Here is a 20,637-nt window from a genome sequence, read left to right as displayed (position 1 = left end):
TGGCAGATAAGAGAGATAAAAAGTTCTATGCCGCTGTGTGATAGTGTTTATACCCTAAGTTCAAATCCTACTACAAGACACTGAATATGATTTCTACCAGAGTGTGCTAAAGTCAGTCTACAATTCAAACCCTGGTGCCACTATTTATTAGCTCTGTGATATTAGACAGGTTACTTAATCTCTCTGTTCCTCAGTCACCTATCCTACAAGGTCATTATGTAAATCAACTCTGATCCACATAATAAATGTAAAGCATATATTGCATGGCACTCATTAAACATTAAATATGTCATCTATTGTTGTTATTATTACAACAAAGAGTAATACAAACAAAACCAGCAGAGGATAGAAGGGATTAACTTGTATTATAGAAGCAGTACATGATGAAAATACTTAGGTATGTAGTTGGTCATTAGAAGGCTGATGATCAGTAAGCTCAATGACACAGCAGTCTGATGCGGTTACCTAAAAATGCTAAGAAAATGCAAAAGACTTTACACAAAGTCTCTAAAGGGAAAGATAATCCTGATATACTGAAGTAATTTGTTCATTCCGAGCACCAAACTTGTAGAAACAGAGTATGAAAAGACTCAAATGATAAAAATAGGAACAGTTTAAGATTCAGGACAAATGCTGTCCTTTAAAAAGCTGTCATGCCAACGCAATGTATTTATTCAATATGACTCCCCGGAAAGACCAGGAGTAGTCAGTAAAAGTTAGAGGAAGCCAGTTTTCAGTTTGGAATGGAATGGACTTGTTGGAAAAGTAAAAAATCCCTGAAACTATATAGTGCTGACTAATGACAACTGGATGTGCAAGCACTAACTCCTGGAAAGAAAGTTGAAGTTCTCACTCAAGAGAGAATTCAGTCTAAGGGTGAACATAAGGCTTCTGACATCCCTTCCAACCTGTATTCCATGATGTAAATGCCTAATGACATAAGTTGTAATAGCATTTCTCATGTACAGAATGACCATCTGGTAAGCATGCAAGACAATGGTGTTAAATGATAGCACAGAATTAATATTAAAAGTTCAGATCTTTCCATTACATTTTTGGCTGGAGTTGTCAACCCATGGCCAATCTTAGTGGCTTAAGTTGATTACCAGCCATATACAGGTCTTCAATTTAAAAGAAATACAACAAAAATATTGCAATTTTTCACCCATAAAATAGAAAACTAGCTCATTAATGCTCCAAATTATTTCTGTACTTAGGATAAACCTAAGTAAATTATTCTATTCTAATACTAATTGTAATTTCAGACATGTTCTCAGAGTTCTAATGATACTGTTTAATTAAACTATTTTTTTATTTTTCACATTTCCCAAAAGAGATATGCAGACCTGTAAAACATAGTTGGCTGGGTCACCAATTATTTTTGACCTCAGGACAAGTCCTTTAACCTCTCTGAGCTCCAATTATGTCATCTATTTAAAAAGGAGGAACAAGGGATAGCATTAAGTAGAGTAGGTATCGGGCAGCCCCGGTGGTGCAGCGGTTTAGCGCGGCCTGCAGCCTGGGGTGTGATCCTGGAGACCTGGGATCGAGTCCCACATCGGGCTTCCTGCAGGGAGCCTGCTTCTCCCTCTGCCTGTGTCTCTGCCTCTCTCTTTGCTCTCTCTGAATGAATAAATAAATAAATCTTTAAAAAAAAAAAGGTAGAGTAGGTATTGTCTAAGGCCTTTTACACTCTAAAATCTGCTTTTATGAAAAAATTATCCTTCAAAATAAAACTCAAAGCACATTTCTTATTTCTTAATTTGTTCATCATTTTTCCCAGTGAAGATGTCTTTAGCCATAATACTGGGAATTGAAGCATTATTCTATAACACTTCCAGTAACTGCTCTATGACACAGTTTTATTCTGTCCTTTTGGGGTTTGGAAGAAGTTACTTGACTGAAGGAGGGGATTTTACAGTTAGTAGCCATCTTCATATCAAGCAATAATTAACTGTAAATAATGGACAAAGCAGCACTGGGGACAGGAAGGGAGATTATAAAATGTCTCTTATAAATATCTTAGAATGAATCATTTACTCTAACTTTACTTCCTAAATGCTTTATTTCTTCAGACCTTCTAGACCCATTTCCATAAGTTTATTTGATTAAAAGTTTATACTCATGGGTTGCTATATTTACAGTGATAAAAGAAAACGCATAGAATCAACCTACCCATCTGTTTTTCACCCTTAGCCAACTATTCCAATGACAATCCTAAACTATACCAATGATTTCCAACTAATAAAAACTGTTCAACTGTACTTTGAACCCACAGGTCTTTCTCTATAAATATTTAGCCTGAAATCAAGCTCCACAATTATATTCTGTTGAACTACTTTCTTTAAAAATGCACTACTTAAAAAAAAAAACATGGGGTACAAACTATTTGACAAGGTCCCTTTAAAGAGAAACTGGACAAAGCACTAAGAACAATCTGTACTGGCAAGGGACAAAAAAGATGACCTAATAGGTCTTTTCTGTCTCTAATTTCTATGATTCGAGGATTTTTTTACTCCTGCAGTAATACTTGTGAGTTTAACAGTTTCTCAAAACTATTATTAGTTACCAAGGAAACACAAAATGTTTGCAGAAATAAATAAGCAAATGGACTGGACCTAAATAGCAGGGTTTTCCAGCTTCCCATTTAATAATCTTATGGTGGCGTCATATTATCAATTCTTCAGTCTCTCCAAGTCATTCTGCTCACCTACTGGCATGCTCACTGGAGTCCCATAGCCAACTCATAGCATCCCATGTAAACCAAGAACAAGAGGTTCCTGGATCAACAGAAGTGTCTCTATTAAACGTAGACTTTGATGCTTCACTTGTTGGGGAACAAAAACTATAGCATGGTCCGTGGGACAGCAGGCAGTGGGTTGGCTTTGTGACCACCATTTCTAGGGACAATATGCTAATATATGCTTTTAAATGACCCACTGTCTACAGAAAAGCATTGAACGTGATAAAATATATAAAGACAGTACATACTTGGCCCATAGTATGTACTGGGAAAACATAGGGAAAACAAAGTGTTTTATAAATGTTTATGAAAAGACTAAAAGGGAACATAGTATGGTTTGGCCCTTGAACAGTGTAGGGATTAGGGGCACCATATCCTGTGCAGTCAAAAACCTGCATATAAATTTGCCTCCCCAAAACTTAACTACTAATAACCTACCACTGACCAGAAGCCCTACTAATAACATTAATAATTAACATATTTTGTATATGCATTACATATGTATTATATTCTGATAACAAAGTATGCTAAAGAAAAACATTAATTGGACAGCCCGGGTCGCTCAGCAGTTTAGCGCCTGCCATCGGTCCAGGGCGTGATCCTGGAGACCAGGGATCAAGTCCCACATCGGGCTCCCTGCATGGAGCCTGCTTCTCCCTCTGCCTGTGTCTCTACCTCTCTTTCTCTGTGTGTGTGTGTGTGTGTGTGTGTGTGTGTCTCAGGAGTAAATAAATAAAATCTTTAAAAAAAGAAAAAAAAATAATAAAATAAGGAAAATACATTTACAGTACTGCACTGTAAAAGGTCTGCATAAAAGTGGACCCATGCAGTCCCAACCTGTTTAAGGGTCACCTGTATATTGAATTAATAGTTGGCAGTATTCATGTGGTAGGACTAGATGTAAAATGTCTTTTCTACTTTTCCACATTTTCCAAATGATCATGGGCACCGAACTATTCTAAAATTGATTTTTAAAGCCACAAAAAGTCGTGTTAATAACAGGCTTCCTATTCTCTAGTGTTACGGCTGTATTACCACTGACACAGTTGCTGTAAACAGCCTGAGTTTGCTGTCAAGGGTATTCGTCCCTTTTCTAAAATCTAAGTCAGCTTAGGTATGTGTAGGAATAGTTGAAGGGCTTCTGGAAACTTCAAGGACTACAGAGGACAGGAGATTTGGGTTGCAGCAAGAGGGTCTCTGTGTAAATCTGTGTTACTCTAAGCCCATTAACTGTTGGTGAAAGGCTCTGGGTGCACAATGCATGTGTTATGCTGCCCGGAGACGTGGCAGATTTTGGGCGGGCACTTACGCACATGCAGACTAGGAAGAAGACACGTGGGCAACAGAAAGAAGAGTGAAAGGAACAGGTTACAAAACTGATTGTTCAGGGTGCCTGGCTAGCTCAGTGGGTAGAATGTGGGCCTCTTGATCTCAGGGATGTGATTTCAAGCCCCGTGTCGGGCATGGAGCCTACTTAAAAAATAAAATAAAATGCTATTAAAAAGAAAAAAAAGGAAACTGTTCTTGGCCTGGAGAGAAGGTACTTTTGCCCTCAGACTTCCCTTTTGGCTCCACATTCTCCAGCTGCCCACCTGTGATGCTCAGTCCCTTCCTCTTCAGCTGTGCAGCAGCAGACAAGAGATGAGCCCTGGACACAGGGCAGGCTAGCACAAGGCTCACAAAGTTGCTTTGCAAGGAACCTGCCAGTGAGATATTAGTGTTAAAGTGTTCCCTGAGGTGGAATACTTTAATGCCAAAGACTCACACCCTGGCCAATCCAACAGCAGCCTGATGTAGTGCAAGACTGCCGAACTGCCTTTCCCCGTGCCATCCTGGATTTGTCTCCACTATGCTCAGCTTCTCGTATAGGACTATGCCTGTGATAAGAATTGTTTTCCTTTGCGTGTTATACTGTTTTCACATACACTATTTTATAGAGGCAAAGGAGCAAACATATCACATTCAAAGTTAGTGTTACTATCCCATAAATTCCAGCAGAGCTTGCAGGGGGCAGTGCACACGACCCTGATGAAAAGAAGCAGTAGTGAAAACTGTGGGCAACTATAAGAAAGGTGCAGTTAATTATGAATAGTGCTTTTCTTGTACTTATTTGGACGACTAAAGACTTTGCCAGTCACAAGAAGAAACAAAGGCAGGGAGACAGGACATGAAAGAAATAGTCACTTCACAAAGAGAAACCAGCTGTGACATGCTTAGTAACATGTTAATGGTATTTTTAAACAGTTATATAACAACATTGTGTACATTGCTAATAACATCGGTTACTGTGGTCACTGCATCGAATTCCCAGAATTAGCTTGAGCCATAGGAAATCGCTGATATTCAACTGTTTTTGACTAATAAAAGTGATTCGTATAATTCAATTAAATTGATATGTCCTGGTTTCTACCCTTGTTGTCTATAAACCCTTCTTCCTCATTAGAAAGCAATTAGATTGGAAGATAAATTTCTTTGTACCATTTCCAAATAACAAAGCTACTACTGATTTAGATCATAAATTCAAATTACTTATTCTAGAAAGGTTTTAAATTTGTAGTTATACTTATTTGTAGGAAATTTTGGATTATTAAATGAGAAGGGACACATTGCAGTTGGACAATAAAATTTTCAGTAAAAAAGGAAGTAAAATTTTCTCAGCCAAGACTGAAGCACAGCAGTCATAACTCTATTCTTTTAATAAATATATGTCAGAAGCCAAGAAAACAAAAATTACATCTCAACGAGAATGTTCATAGGAAGGGGGAAGGAAATAAAAGTCTACTTGTTGACTCATGTGGCCAGTAGAACTTAATACCAATGGCTGGTTGGAGTTTCCAATACAAGATTCAGAGTGTTCTTGAGTCGGATAAAGATTCCCCTGGCTCAAGAACCTTGACTTTCATCGGTCAGAAAATTGTCATAATATCTAATTTTATTAGACCAAAACATGTTGCCAATACCCTCAAAAAAGTTGTCTTGGTCAATATACAAATCCATGATGTCTCCAATGTAAATGACTTCTCTATGGTCATTTATTTAGTGCATAATTCAGGTGGCTCTGGCGGGTGGTCAGCAAAGGTCAGTCTTGATTTTCCTGCTTTAACATTCAGTCTGGAAAATAAAGATAGAAACTTCTCAACTAAATCCAAGCACTTCTTTACTAACACTTCTGAGAGATTCTGAGAAAATCATTAAGAGAAGACTAAGGCTGTATATACACTCTAGGTCAAATCACTATATTTGTTACTTTATTAGCAGTATGACCTTGGTGAAGCCCTTTACCCTTCCAAATGAGTTTCTTCATCTGAAAAGTGTGACTAATACCACCTTACAATGGTATTAGTCAATGATGTAGTACTTGTAGAACATTAAGCACAGTGACTAGCATGAACTAAAAGCTCAACAAATGTTATTATTGGTTTCTGAAGAATGGTATATACCATGATCTCAGTCTGAATGCTGAGTCATAGCTGGGCTGGAGATCACTGTTCAGGGATTAACACAGCACCAGGCAAGGCACACAAGGAGGAGGAGTGTAATTCTCTTTTCTCTTGCTTCATAACCCCAGACAAGTGTTATATCCACTTAACTTCTCTGTTCTTCAGCTACTGCAGCTAAAGAAAAGGAGGAAATAATGCTGACATATTTAACAGTGGAAGTGGGAAGTCAAAAATACAGAAGTAAACGCAAAGCATAAGTACAAAAATGTGGGAAAGAAATAAAAGCTAATGTCCAATGTTAGGACACCTCTGTACCTATCAGTGGGGAAAAAAAGGCAAAACCAGTTACAAAAATGATGGCTTTGGGTAAAGATACTTTGTTACCAGTTTGAAATTGAGATACAGGTATTTCTGCAACTTTTACAACAATCCTTTTATTTCATTTGTAAGGAATCAATGCAACTTTCACAACAATCATTTTATTTCATTTGTAATGAATCAAATATAGCATAAAAGTCTCAAAGACATGTTTAATAAGTACAGGGCAAAGCACAGAAGACTAAAAAGATTCAAATATACTTCACAGCTACAAGGTAAAATAACAAAACTAACAAACCAGTATCTAAAATGTTAATATGACAGTGCAAATTAAATATTAAATTTTAAGCTCAGTTGAAGGGTATGGCATTAGCTTCTCAAAACACTATATATAAAAAGCACAAGTTTAGCAGGCTTCTCAGTAGAGGATGATCTGGAAGGACTGTCAAAGTGAGCCTACAGTTTAGCAAAGAGGATAACACGTTTGTGTGCCCCGTATCCTTTTTTCACCATTTTCACTAACTATATATTCTCTGCTACCAGCCTTTCTGTACTCCACACTAAGGAAAAGAAACAAACTATTTTCATTATTCCTGTTTGACAACGCATATGAAAACAATAATTCTATAAACATATAGATATATCATAATTGGAAGCAATCTTATTTTAATGTTTATTTAAAAAGAGTTAAATAGACCTAAGTCATTAGAACCACTCAATTCATTTGAAAGCTTGCAAATAAGGCAGCCACGTCTCTAATTAACTTAGCAGATTCATCTAGTTGGCTAGGACTTCAGAGATTACTTCTCTCATTGATGTGCAAAATAATTAGATGGCTAATTTTTACTTCCCAGTAAAAGAATTTATGAAAGTGAATCTGCTCCATACTAGATGGTAACAGGCTTAATTCAGTCATATTTGATCAGTTTCTTTTTTCTTCTCATGTCTTTGCTGGTAGAAGAGAACACGTGGATTAAAACTGGTCCTGAAGTTCTATTTTTATACTCTGTCTTGAAAGTACAGCAAAATACATTTATTTTTTTTTAATAAATACTTCCTTTGCCAAATAAACATTAGTTTGAACTACTTTTGTTAAAACACAGACATGCAGAAATGAGGAACTAGGAGGTTCTTTCAAGAAAAACACTGAAAAACGTAAGATTTCATCTGGCCTTCCCATCATCACTTTTAGAATTGTTTGGTAGTTACATCATCAGGAAATAAAATACTATCCTCTGAGGACCCCTACTCCTTACAAAAAGGAAAGAGAGGGTTTGAAGTCTAAATCACTCCCGGGATGTCTACAAAGGGGAAAAAAAAAAAAAGCAAAAAACAAAACAAAACAAAAAACCCCACCAAACAAACAAACAAAAAGGCTTCTGGTTCCCTCTCCCGCCTCCCCCCATGCAACCAAAAAAAAAAAAAAAAACCCCAAAAAACAAAAAAACTAAACAAAACAAACTCCTCCAAATGTAACAAAAATGTATTTACAGAAGTTTAATGAAGAATAACAGGATGTGCACTTAGGAATCTGGAGCAATCACAGGAGCTTTAAAGCCCCGGAGGGAGAAGAGCTGCGAAGGGATCGAGGCCGCCCGGCGCGGACCGGGTCAGGCGGGGGGGCGGGGGCGGGGGCGGGGGCGGGGGGGGGGCCGGGCCCGACGGCCGGTTCACACGGGCGCTGCTCCTGCCGCCGCCGCCGCCGCCGCCGCCGCTCCTGCCGCTGTCACCGCGCCCCGCCGCCCGCGCCGCACACGCTGAGCGCCTTATAAGGCAGCGCGTGACGTAACGCCCTTAGGCCGGGCGCGCTCGGCGCCCCGCTCGCATTGTTCGGGCGACTCCCGGAGCGCGCGCAGCCCTCTCGCGGCGCCGCCAGACGCGGCCCCCGCCCGCCCCGGCCCCCGGCCCCCCGCCCCGGCCCCGGCCCCGGCCCCGGCGCAGGCAGCTCAGGTAAGCGCGGCCGAGCCGCCGCCCCCCGGCCAGGCGGCCCTCGTGGCTCTGGAGGGAGCAGCATCCCGAGCCGCACGCAGGTCTCGGCAGGCGGTCCAGTGCGCGCCAGCTCCAAGACCCTTCTCGACTCACACAACTCTTAGGAAGTTTACTCGCACGGAGAAGCAGATGTGGGATCGGACGCTTACGCGATCAGTGCCGGGGGACGACTCTGACCCGCCCCCGGGCGAGCCACCGCGGGGCTCTGCGGGCGTCGAGGACGGGGGGGGGGGGGGGGGACCACCGCAGCGCGGCCGCCCCACGCCCTCGGGCGCACGGGAGCGGGGAGCGGAGGCCGAACCCTGCCGCGCACCTGGCAGGGGTGTCCCGGGTTGCACCCCGCCCCTTGGTGAATCTTCATATAAAAGGCTAGAAAAATCCCCGTGAGAAATACATCTTGTAAGCAGGATGACTCTAACTTAAACAGTTAAACACTTTGTAAGCTTCAAAAAAAAAAAAAATCTTACAGACTCTGATCTGTCTTAAAAGCATTTGTCAATTTGTACATGGAGGGAACTCTCATAATTTTGAGTTCCAACTTCTTCAAATCTAGTCAATGCATAAATGACAAACTGCGCTGAAAATTAAAGATAACGCTAGTTTCCCTAGAGTAATATTTTGGAAATAGTTTGTTACGTAGAAATACTAATTTAAAAAAGTAAAGTCTGTAGAAGAATTTTGCTAATCAATGACATGTTGAACTTTAAAGTTACATCTAAACCCTGAACAGGCTATTGCTATAAATGAACCCTTACCATAGGATAATGGAACACCTGAATGAAAATCTGCACATTTTACTTTACTCTTCAGAATAAAAACTAGAAGAGTTAAGAAAATATGCTACGTCTCATTTAAAACATTGATATAGGAGATGAAAAAAATCATTTATCATTCAAACTTTATTTGGCCTGAACATACACTGTAAAATAAAACTTAAGAAATGTATGACTGAATTATTTCCCTTTTTAAATATCCTCTGTATTTTATGTATCATTTGAAACGGCATTTTTATATGCCCCAAACTCAAGATTTATCTGTGTTTCAAGTAATTCCTGTGGTTGAGTATTTTAAAGCATATAATATTGGTGCCTACTACTTTTGCTTCACAGTTTTGTTTTGTTTGCTAATTTTGTTTGGACCAATGCAAGATTTTGGTTTTAGTATTTTAAAAGAAAAATTATATGTTATTTGGTCTGAAGATAGGCTATATAAACTGCAGGTTAGTATAGAAAAGTAGGATTTCCCCAAAACTATTATTTCAAATCTAGGGAAGCCTACCATAATGAGAAGAAAGAGGGGCCAACACCCAGGTCACTGTGAAGTACAAAATATGCAATAGAAAAGTTGTTTATTTGATACAGTCTGTAATTGGAAACCGAAAAATTCTCGCTTTGGTAAAAAGGTATTCCACTCTTTTGGATCTGATAGAGGAGGAGGGAAACAGAAACCATCAATTATTGTTTCAGCTATACCCAGAGTGCCATCTGTACCATAAACTATAGCTCAACTGTTGAAAATCATAACCTTTATTAAATCTCTAACAGCTGTGTTTCCCAGGGTCTGCATTTTATTTTTTTTATAGGCAAGCATCATTTTTTTTTAAATCTTTATATGACACATTTCAATATTCCACACTTTTTCCCAATTATTAACTATAAACCATGGTTCAAATAACAAATCACCCATTAAGACCCTTTTAAAACTGAAAGTTGAATAAGATTTATTGTGGATACATTATCACACAGTGGGTTCTCTGAGCATTTCTTAGTCCTTGGGACAATCTATATGATGGAAAAAATGTTTTAGATAGAGTGAATGTAAGTTTTTACACTTCCAAATAAAGCACACATTAATTTTACCTTAATAAATTCATTTGTCCTTTTATGGCAATTAAATGTGAAGCACTGATATTTTTGTGATATTTTCCTAATGCTGTGATGGAGTCTGCAGAAAGAGCCAATATGAAAACACAGATCAAGCTTTGACTTTTTAAATTTTCAAGTCTAGTTGCAATTCCCATAAATTTGCCTTCTCAAAAGGCTCTGAATTTTGTTTTAAGGTTCTTTGCTGCCTCTTCCCCTCCCCCCCCCCAAGAAGTGACTTTGGTAATAAATGGATTTTAGAGTAAAAAAGTAAAAACGGAGGTCCAAGAATAAAATTTCATTTTCTTCTTAGGTCATGTTCTGTCTATATCTAATGTTTCAGAGCAAAGTGAATGCTTTTACGAGGTGAACAGAGGAAAAAAAAATACAGCCTCCTCTTTAAGGGGAAAAGGAAGGGGGGCAGGAAGAGAACTATTTATAAAAGACTGGATATTGTGGCATAATAACCAAAAAATGTAAAACAATATTGGTCTCAACCTGCTTCACGTACTGAAATCTGTTGTTCACATAGCCAGGCATTATCTTTGAAAAATCTAAGACATCTTACCTTATCATTAATTTTCAATCATTTTTAAAGTTTATTTAACTTGTCTTTGACTATGAATGTAGCTTCACTGTAATCTGATTGGTTAGTCTGTAAATTATGTTTTCAATGAGGATTTAAAGATGAAGAGACATTGCATAAGCAGCCGGCATCACACACTTTAAAAGAAACATTTCTCTGGCTGCTTCTGCCATCACTACGGTATTTGTGGGCCCACCAATTCAATCACTTATGTTTAATATGTGCTGGTCAGTTTCTACTTTGAATGTTAGGTGCACTAAATCCTAGCGGATCATCCCAACACTGTTGTAAGCCCTCCTACATCCTTCTTCTTCTTCAAAATGAGAGTTGCAATGATCTCTCCCCTGGCTTTCTTCTGTACTAACATTACCTGTAATTAGGAAAGCTGGGCAAAACAAAAGTAGAGAGGCTCTCCAAGGAAAGTCCCTTGGTTCTTTTTCAGATATGGGAAAAGCATTCCCTTTTCATGCTTGTTCTCTCAGATGCTTTAGCAGATTAAGATAGGACAGGGGCAGTTTTAATTCTGAGCTCCAAAACAGTTAGCATTAGCAGTGTTCTTTTTCCAGCCTGACCATCCTCACATTCTTATCCTTATTGGTTCCAAAATCAGATTAACTCTTAAAGATACAAGTACTATTTTTAAATGACAAACTTGAGGAATGGTGTGGGGGGGGAGGGGGAGTTGGTGGGTGGTTGGGGATAGAAAGTATGTAAAGAAGTGTGTATGTAAGTGTACCATTAGGGCAGGTAAATGTAGCCAAACCTACACCCAACTTCTTGTTTTTGTTTATAACTACTGATTCTAGCCTAACGGACAGTTTTATCAGTAAAAGAACATAAACACTCAACTCCACAAATTTAAGTTTGAGAAGAAACTTGCTAAGTTTTTCTATATGGACAATGAAATGCCCTAGGCCCCAGAGAGTGTACACAGACTCTCTCTGTCTCTCTCTTCTCTCTCTCTCTCTGGCAAGGAATGTCCACAGAGCTTTATAGCTAGAAGAAGCTGTTTGGCCATCTGATCCAAATGCCTCACCTTACAGAAGAAACTGATGTTCACAGTGTGACTTGGCTCAGGGACAGAGTTACTCAGAGACAGAGCCAGGGCCCCCTGCATTCTTGGGCTATAGCCTTTGCTTTCTCCTTAAATTAGTGCTAGGAAGAGATGAGGGCACAATCCCCAGAAGAAGCCTTGGCACTAAAGGTGTTAATTTGGATATAAAACCCATTAAAAAAAGAAAGAGGAAAGGTTCAAAGTTCTTGTTAATAAGCATAAGCAGTAAGAAGGCCAGTGGAATGGAGGGAGGTGAAAGCCAATAGAATCCAACCAGGCTATTACAATGGAAGGGGTGATAAAAGGAAGACAAAGAAAACAAATAATAACTGTACTTAAAGGTCCTCGGGTGGCAAAGCTCACTCTGCTTGGAAGCTAAGTGGTTCCCCAGGAAGAATATATGCTCTATGTCAAAGACATTAACTTGATAACTGACCTCTTCTCAGCATCTTCCAACTAAGCATTCTGCACTCTCCAGCCTTCCCCAGCTAGCAGATTCCCTTTTAAAACTCAGTTACTCAATGCCTTTAAAACAACCTCCTCAAAAACTGCAAAGGAAATAATGAAGGCTATAAGCTCCTGGTGATACTTAATCCTGCTTTACTTTCCTTTACACAATGCATTGCTACATGACATTAAATTACATATTAACTGCTTCTTTGTTTATCGTCTGTCTCTAGGACTATAAACTCCTTGAGGGTCAATTTTGCAAGCAACTTCATTCCTAACACCTGGCAAAGTACCTTATTATAGTTAGTAGGTGTGTCACTGGGACAAGTAGGGTGTTGGATAAATGCACAAACAAATAAATTACAACCTCGAAGCTCCTTATTTGCTAAGGAAAGTGGGCTAGGAAGGGCCTCTTTGTCAAGATTCTGTTCAGTAGCCCAAAACATATCTCTGCCACTGTCTGAAGTAACCACACAGAACTGACTACAAACACAAAAATCCGGAAGCTCAGGCTCAAATGAAGTCAACGTAGCAAAATCTACTTTGTACTATATCCTATGCGTTGTATAGGTAGACTAAGTCAGATGCTTCTCTGCTCTCTGCCTACTCTGCCTGCCTCACTTTAACTTCCTCCCCCAAATAATGAGAATAAAGGTGGTGAAAGAGTACCATGTGAATGGCTGTGGGGCATGGAGTGGATAGGAAGCAAGATATGGATGAGCAGATTGTAGTGGTTTTTGTCTTTAAGGAAGGGTAGGTTTGTTCCTCTGTCTTCCCTAATCTCTGTGCCTCAGTGGAAAGCCTAGAAGATGCAGTCATTGGCCCAAAAAGCTTGTCCTTGCCATAACTAAAAACCAGGAAATTACCTCTTCCTAAGCATACACTTTGATTCTGAAGTTTCTGTGGGTAGTTCAGTGCATCTGCCAGGTTTTACAGAAAAGGAGTAACTTTTCTATAGTTTCAGTTAGGTAATTTCCATGTCAACCTTTGAAGCCAGCCTAGGGCTTGTAACTCTTCCTCAGCAGCAAACGTTTACTGAGTATCTTTCAGGTATTGTGCTAATAAGCACAAGGTAGGACAACAGGCCCAGCAACTAAGTTCTCCACACACCATACCATGTCACTAACCCAGGTATACCTACTAACACTGACGGGCCCCATGTTTGTGACAATGACTAAGATCACCAGCAGCTCTTGCACAATGGTCCTGTCCCTGCTCTTTTTTTTTTTTTTTTTTTAATGGGCTGATAAAAGCAACATAGGTAAGACAGGTCAGCTGTACGTAAAAATTAAGTTAAGGTAAACAATGTAGGACTGTTAAAGAAAAACCAAACCCAACCAGAATAGAGTCAGTCCTCAAGCTTACTTGCGTACTTACTAATGATACTAAATTGGCATGGACAACTAGTGTTATCTCAGTTTTAAGACTAAAGACTAGGAATAATGGTTCATAAATCCAAGTTCCACTCTTCTTGTCTCTACCATCTATTCCCTGGGTAAGCCTCCTGTAGCCTTGGCTTCCACAAACCTAAAAAAAAAAAAAAAATGAGACACTGTCATCCACCATAAGCATCTCTAAATACTGGGGAAGGATAGAATAATGAGCAGTAACAACTAAGGGTACTCTGATTAAATAGAACCAAAGACCATATAAAAATATAATACTGATCATATCATTACAGAAAAAATAGCTAAAGAAATTGGGAGGAATGTGTGGAGAAAAGTCCACTTGTAAGCACAGAGAAAAGATGAACAGAACTGTAGTATTTGAGCCTGTGAGAGCTTCACATCATTGCACCAAGGATGGCCTCAAAGATGAGGTCAGCCCTTCAGATGGGTGGCTGAGACAGAAGCAAATCTGCCAGATTCACTGTATCTCATGGCCCACCAGTCTTGGAACAAAAGTTTAAAGGTGAAATAAGTTTTTCTCCCTCTTTTTAAAATTCTTTTTTAAGTGAACCAAAACAAAAAACAAATCTCTGAGCAGAAATCATAAAAGGAATGTAAAACATTCATCACATTTGGGCTGACAAGACTTAAGTGACTGCTGCTGCTTGTGAAGAAAAGGAAGTGGCTGCTTGCCCTAGGAGTTTGAGAAGAGCCGGAGAAAGTTCCTTCTTGCTAAAGACAAAGGGCCATGTAGTGAGATGCTATGCAAGTCTCTTAGCCTTAGTTTGTTAGTCTGTTAACTGGAAATGGCAGAGGATGTAAATCACCCTGTGGAGTTCTGTGAGAAGTAATCCTTTGCTGCTAAAGGGAAGGTCATCTGTTCTTTAAAAATAATACTGATTCATTTATTATCAAGATAAACATTCATATTATTAAAAGAAATACATTATGTTTGAAGTTGCATATCACCCTTCAGGCTTTCATGCAACTAGATAAATGCGGCTGACAGATCTTTCAGATAAAGGTGAGAACAATTCTGTCAAGTGATTTGGGGTTCCACTCAATTCCCCCAAAATTATGCTTCACAAGATTCTTCTTACAATCCTATAAAATTCATTGGGCTGGATAAAGATGCAAAGAATCACAGTCAAAGTTCAGATTCTCTGGCTGGACTTCCCCCATCTGGACTTTATTTAAATTTGTCTTCAAGAGAATTGCTCATTTCACTAAAGGACTGTCCCTCCTCAGAAGTGACAGGAACAAGAGGAACAAAACTTTATTTCTTTTTCTGCTCTAATAATAATAAACAAATTCTGAGAACTTTAGGTATTATTCAGCCCAAGAGAGAGTTATGCTCCCCTTAAGAAATGGTTCTTCTCACCTCTCAATCATTTGGTCATCAAGGACATACTGAACTCAAACCAATATGGGGGTTACAGAGGTATGAAATCCTTCATGGAACTTAGCGTTCAAGCACAAAACTAATATACCAAAACAAATTAGAAAGTGGAATAAAAGAATATAAAGCATTTGTGTTACAAAACTGTAAGGGCTTTGGGGACTCAGAAAGGGGGAATCAGCCAGACAAGTTAAGGAACAACATTCAAAGGAAAGATGGGAACTGAAATGGAAATGGAAGCTACTGAATGGAACATTCCAAAAAAGATGGCACATTTATTCCTTGGAAATCTACTATGGAAAGGGAATCTGAGGTAAAAAGAGAAGGGTTGAACCAGGATCCAAACACCCAAACTATAATTTTTAAATCCATTATTTGGCTTTCAGAACAACCTGGCCTTATGTAGAAAGGAAGTCATCTTAAATGATTTCAATCCTTAAAATAAATATTAAATATGGCAGTAAGGCAGTTGGCATAGAGCAGGACCCATAGCAAATACTCAGTAAATGGTACCTATTATTTGTCTAGTTATGCTACAAAGATGGTGCTCCATCATCATCTGGGCTATAAATAGGGTTCCACCAGGTTTAGGCAGAAGGGGTTGCCTCAACACCAAAGAGGAGGTGCTCTGTAGGATGCAGTCTAGAAGAGCTCATGTTCTTTTATACCCAGCCATAATGTGATCAAGCCTTTTGGAGAGAATCCATGTGTCTAGTGCCTAACCTCAGCTGCTCTGAAAAGTAAGGCTATCTTTTATTCTGATTTCCCTGCTAGAAAGGAATCCCTCTTATGAGAAACCCACATGAGCTTTCCAAAGGGTGTTTAGTCACCTGAAATAAGAAGCAAGTTGCTGAGTAGTTAAAGGACCAAAGAGAAAAAGGATTAAAAGCTAGCCTGGAATCTCCCTGTTTTACTTTGAAAGCCCTATCATGCCTGGGAGGCACGCAAATAAAACAAATGGGTAAGACCAATCTTACAACATGGGCTAAAGAGCTTATATCACATCCTAGCCATGGACAAAAAAGAATCCCTGTCAGAAACTAGTAGTCTAAGTACTTCTTCCTAGGTGTTCATTTTTTAGTTTCAATGTACTTTCAAACTTTCAATGTACTTAACATTTTAAGTGTCAGACGCTGAAAAGATTTATTTCTTTACTTTTACAGCATAGTTATAACCTTGATCAACAATATTTGGCATAACAACCAAAAATAAATCTGAATTCCATGTAATTCCAATTAAGGTTCCATGTATTTACGAACTGTGGGGTCCTCGATAAGTCACAAAATAATGATGAAACAAAATATACATTTTTAACATACTAATTTGCATACAATGCTATACAAAAAAGAAGGGAGGAAAGGAGTTGGAAGGTTGGTGGGGTTTTTATTCTGTGGAACTGAGATTTGAGCGTCATCAAAGGCTTTGTGAACCTTTGAAATCAAATTGTACATTGCAGCTGAGGTGATAGGCGGATGAGGCAAAGTCCTAGAGATAAGTCAGTAGCACATTTTGGTCCAGCATTCCCTGTCCATCAGATACACAGCTCTTTTGAAAGTGGCTTTTCTGTTGTTTGAAAATTGGGGTCTTCTTTGTTCTTGGCTATGAATGAGTGAACTTTAAAAGTGAAGAATAGTGAAATCAGTATTTTTAAAAACACCCTTTTCAACTACTGCAAATCTGAAATAGTTTGACCTTTCTTAAAATACAAATCACACAATGGAATATTACTCAGCCATTAGAAACGACAAATACCCAACATTTGCTTCAACGTGGATGGAACTGGAGGGTATTATGCTGAGTGAAGTAAGTCAATCGGAGAAGGACAAACATTGTATGTTCTCATTCATTTGGGGAATATAATAGTGAAAGGGAATATAAGGGAAGGGAGAAGAAATGTGTGGGAAATATCAGAAAGGTAGACAGAACATAAAGACTCCTAACTCTGGGAAACGAACTAGGGGTGGTGGAAGGGGAGGAGGGCGGGGGTGGGGGTGAATGGGTGACGGGCACTGAGGGGGGGCACTTGACAGGATGAGCACTGGGTATTATTAAAAATAAATTTATTATAAAAAAATAAAATACAAATCACAAGGTAAGATATGGTCAGGACAGAAATGGATGGATATTCATATAGCACATACACAGGTATATGACAGCTTTTTTTTTTTAATTCTGCCACAAACAGATTCCCCCCAGGGATAAACATAAGTAAATGAATGAAACTTGCTCAGGAACAAAACAAAACAAAACAAACAAAAAAAAAGCAGCAGACCCAAAGCAAAGGGAAGCTGAGTATAAAGTCGCTGCTTGCACCCACAGCACATCCGTTGCTAATCGCTGTAACATCTTGATTGCGTTGCCCCTCACTAGATAAAGTTAATATTCTCTAGAACACATTCATCTGAAAAGAACCCAACTAACTTAGAGAAGAGAAAACAGGATCAAACTCTGTGTTCATGCATCTGTCTTCTCAATACTCAGGATGGCAGAAAAGGAAAATGTAACCCAAATGCTCGGAATTGTCAGTCAGGGAAAATTAAACAAGGCTTAGATGACCAAAATAATTTTAATTTCTACAATGCACACAAGGGGACGCAAAACACAGACCACAAGAAAAATGGTCATTTACATTCTAAGGGATTCTAGATTAAAACGCTCCCACCTGTCTATAATTAAACTTTACATGTGGTGCATACTCAAGCTCTCTAAAACATCATGGAGAAGACAGAAACCAGCCATCCTCTAGAACTAGGAAAAGCGGTTAAGGAGAGATGGAGGATGTTCACTGTGGTTCACAATCTGATTGTTTGCTTAGCAGAAAGCCAAGCCAAGCATCAGCCTTTATCCTCCCATTGCCCTGACCTGTGACCACTATTCAGTGCTATTAAATGTTCCGAGCTCCTCTGCACCTTATCTGTTGATTTACTACAGCTAAAATAGAAGGGGTAGGGGTGGAATTCTCTAAGGATCAAATGTTTCACATTTTACACTCTTGTGGCTCCTGTTTTAGCCTGTTTCTCATGCAAATTGTGTGACTTCAGGAGTCACAATAAAATATAAGTCTCTGTTGTTGTGGTTTCTAAATTTCTGAAGTTTTAATTTCCTACTAACAAGTTAGGAAATGTTTGGTTTCCCAAGCATACCACGTTAGCCACTGCCTCTGTAAAGGCAGCCAGACTACAAGGAGGTGAAAACCAGTGAACTCATCCACTCTGGCACATGACTGCTCTCTGTTTTGGCCTTTTATGTTACATCTGACAAAATGAACACCAGTGAATTAACGTATGAAAGCCAAATGAAAGAGGAAAGCCTTTTTCTTTTTCTTTCTTTTTTTTTCTTAAAGACTTACAGGAACTAGGGACTTAAAAAAAACTTTTTTTTTTTTTTGGCTCAGAATAAGATTTGGGAAAGGGTATACTTTGTAGCTTTTTAAAGGAGAGAAAATACAAGAAAGAAAAGTAACCTACCAATGAATAAGTGTTAAGAGAAAGGAATTATACTAATCCTCCAAAATACCTATTTGCAATATCCAAGTGAAAATAACCTGTGATCCTGGAAGAGAAAAAAAGGGACTAATGGAGATTAAAAACAGAGAAATTTCTGCAGCTACATCAGAATGCTCTTCTAAAGAATCCATGTCTGTTTACCTCAATCCACTAGACACAAACATCCAAATATAAATGAATTTGAGCAAAAAGAAATACATATATTCTTAAATAAGATAAAGCACATGCACCCACACTTTTAAGGTTATATAGTATTATGCCCTTGTAGTCTGCCTGAGAAAAGGCTGCCTGTTAAAAATATTTTCCGAGAACTTTAAGTTCCTTGAAATGTTCAACGGAAATGGTATTTATGACAAACCCACCTCCTCTGGGGAACATAAGATGTTTTTACTGGCAAAGTCACAATTTTTAAGCCATCTAAAAATATTTATGAATTTATGCCAAATGACTAAACTTGCTTTATTATTACAGTGATTAAGAGAATATTTGTTAATCTCATCATCAAGGCTCAAAGTAATCATGAACCTACAGAAAATACTGTAACAAAACAGATCATAAGTGGCAGTGATTTTCTGTGCCTTTGACATGCATAATATTACAACACTTATTCACTGGAGAGGCTGGTACATGAGATATAGGAGATAGGAACTGTATGTATGTAGATGTATGTCATGGTGGTGAAAAACAAGGTTTGAAATAACTGTATTGGCATTCTGGTTCTGCCAGTTAACCAGCAGAACCTTTGGCAAATTATCTAACCTCTGAACCTCAGTTGCTTTTTTTGTGTGAAATGAGGACAATAATACTTGTTTTCTATGACTGTTTCCAAGACTAGCATGGTACATGGCATATAATAATTGCTCAATAAATGGTAACTTAGACTGTAGAGGAAAGAAACTACTTATCATGTATCTATTGCTTACATTTACACCCTTAATCCTTAACATAGTACTTAGTTCAAAAGTAGAATAGGTATTTGTTCAAATATTTACTGAATACCAATTAAGTACCCAAGTACTGTTCCTGAACTAAAAATATAGCATTGAATAAAACTGACGATTAACTGACCAGTTATTGAATAAAACACACACACACACCCCTACCCACTGGCATTAAGTTTATATTGTGGTAGGAGAGAGCCAATGATCAAATAAGAAAAATAGGGAACCCTGGGTGGCGCAGCGGTTTAGTGCCTGCCTTCAGCCAAGGGCGTGATCCTGGAGACCCGGGATCGAATCCCACGTCGGGCTCCCGGTGCATGGAGCCTGCTTCTCCCTCTGCCTGTGTCTCTGCCTCTCTCTCTCTCTCTCTGTGTGACACTATCATAAATAAATAAAAATTAAAAAAAATTAAAAAAAAAATACAGTATACCAGATGGTACTAGATAAGGGAGATGAGGGGCTCCTAGGGAGGTATCTAGTACAAAATACACAGGCCCTGTTGTGTTCAGGGAACAAGGAAGGTGGTGTGCCAGGAGCAGAGTGAACAAAGACAGGAGGACTCAAAGAGCCTAAGGGGGTTGGGGTGGAGAGTACAGGAATGAACAAATGAACATGAAAAACATGAGATGGGAAAAAGAGGAAACTCTTTGAAGGTTAGTACTCTTGGCTCTCTAGCATGTAGTCTGCTTTTAAGGGGGAAAGAACACATGCTTTGCGGTCAGTGAATTTTTATTCTGGTTTGGTTATTGTGCTCTTTGGTAACTATTTAACCTGTCTACATTTTAGTATTTTGGTTTGTTACCCTTATCTATAAAATGGACATAATACTTAATAAAGTTGTTATAAGGATTAAGATCAAGTGGCACAGAATAGACCTTCAGTATGCTTGTCTGTTTCTAGAAGCTAAATCCTGCACTGGATAGTAGCTGGGAATTGGGGTTTTCTAGTTTCAGGGTTCCCA

General features: G+C 38.8%; 2 protein-coding genes and 1 long non-coding RNA gene across 11 annotated transcripts in view; 1 reads left to right on the top strand and 2 right to left on the bottom strand.

Annotated features, from left to right (window-relative positions):
* Positions 1-20,637, bottom strand: part of CMSS1 (cms1 ribosomal small subunit homolog) — a 378,726-nt gene that overhangs the window by 311,765 nt on the left and 46,324 nt on the right. The gene's annotated exons all lie outside the window — the stretch shown is intronic.
* The window catches only part of FILIP1L (filamin A interacting protein 1 like), a 298,240-nt gene that overhangs the window by 238,363 nt on the left and 39,240 nt on the right, over positions 1-20,637 (top strand). Inside the window, exon 1 of one of the 7 annotated variants that reach the window (XM_038582579.1) lies at positions 8,423-8,451. The exons of the other annotated variants lie outside the window; for them this stretch is intronic. The gene's annotated coding sequence lies outside the window, so the exon portion shown is untranslated. Of the gene's footprint in view, positions 1-8,422; positions 8,452-20,637 lie in introns of those variants that run through there. 7 annotated transcript variants of the gene reach the window in all.
* LOC119867313 lies at positions 5,457-8,092 on the bottom strand. The gene is made up of 3 exons (XR_005383199.1): positions 7,993-8,092; positions 6,184-6,357; positions 5,457-5,854 (listed from the first exon to the last, which is right to left on the bottom strand). It is a non-coding gene; the product is annotated as an uncharacterized LOC119867313 (long non-coding RNA).

Source organism: Canis lupus, chromosome 33, assembly GCF_011100685.1.
Source record: "Canis lupus familiaris isolate Mischka breed German Shepherd chromosome 33, alternate assembly UU_Cfam_GSD_1.0, whole genome shotgun sequence".
In the NCBI taxonomy this organism is placed as follows: Eukaryota; Metazoa; Chordata; class Mammalia; order Carnivora; family Canidae; genus Canis; species Canis lupus.
The sequence above is the reverse complement of the archived record's forward strand: the minus strand, read 5'-3'. Positions and strand labels throughout refer to the sequence as shown.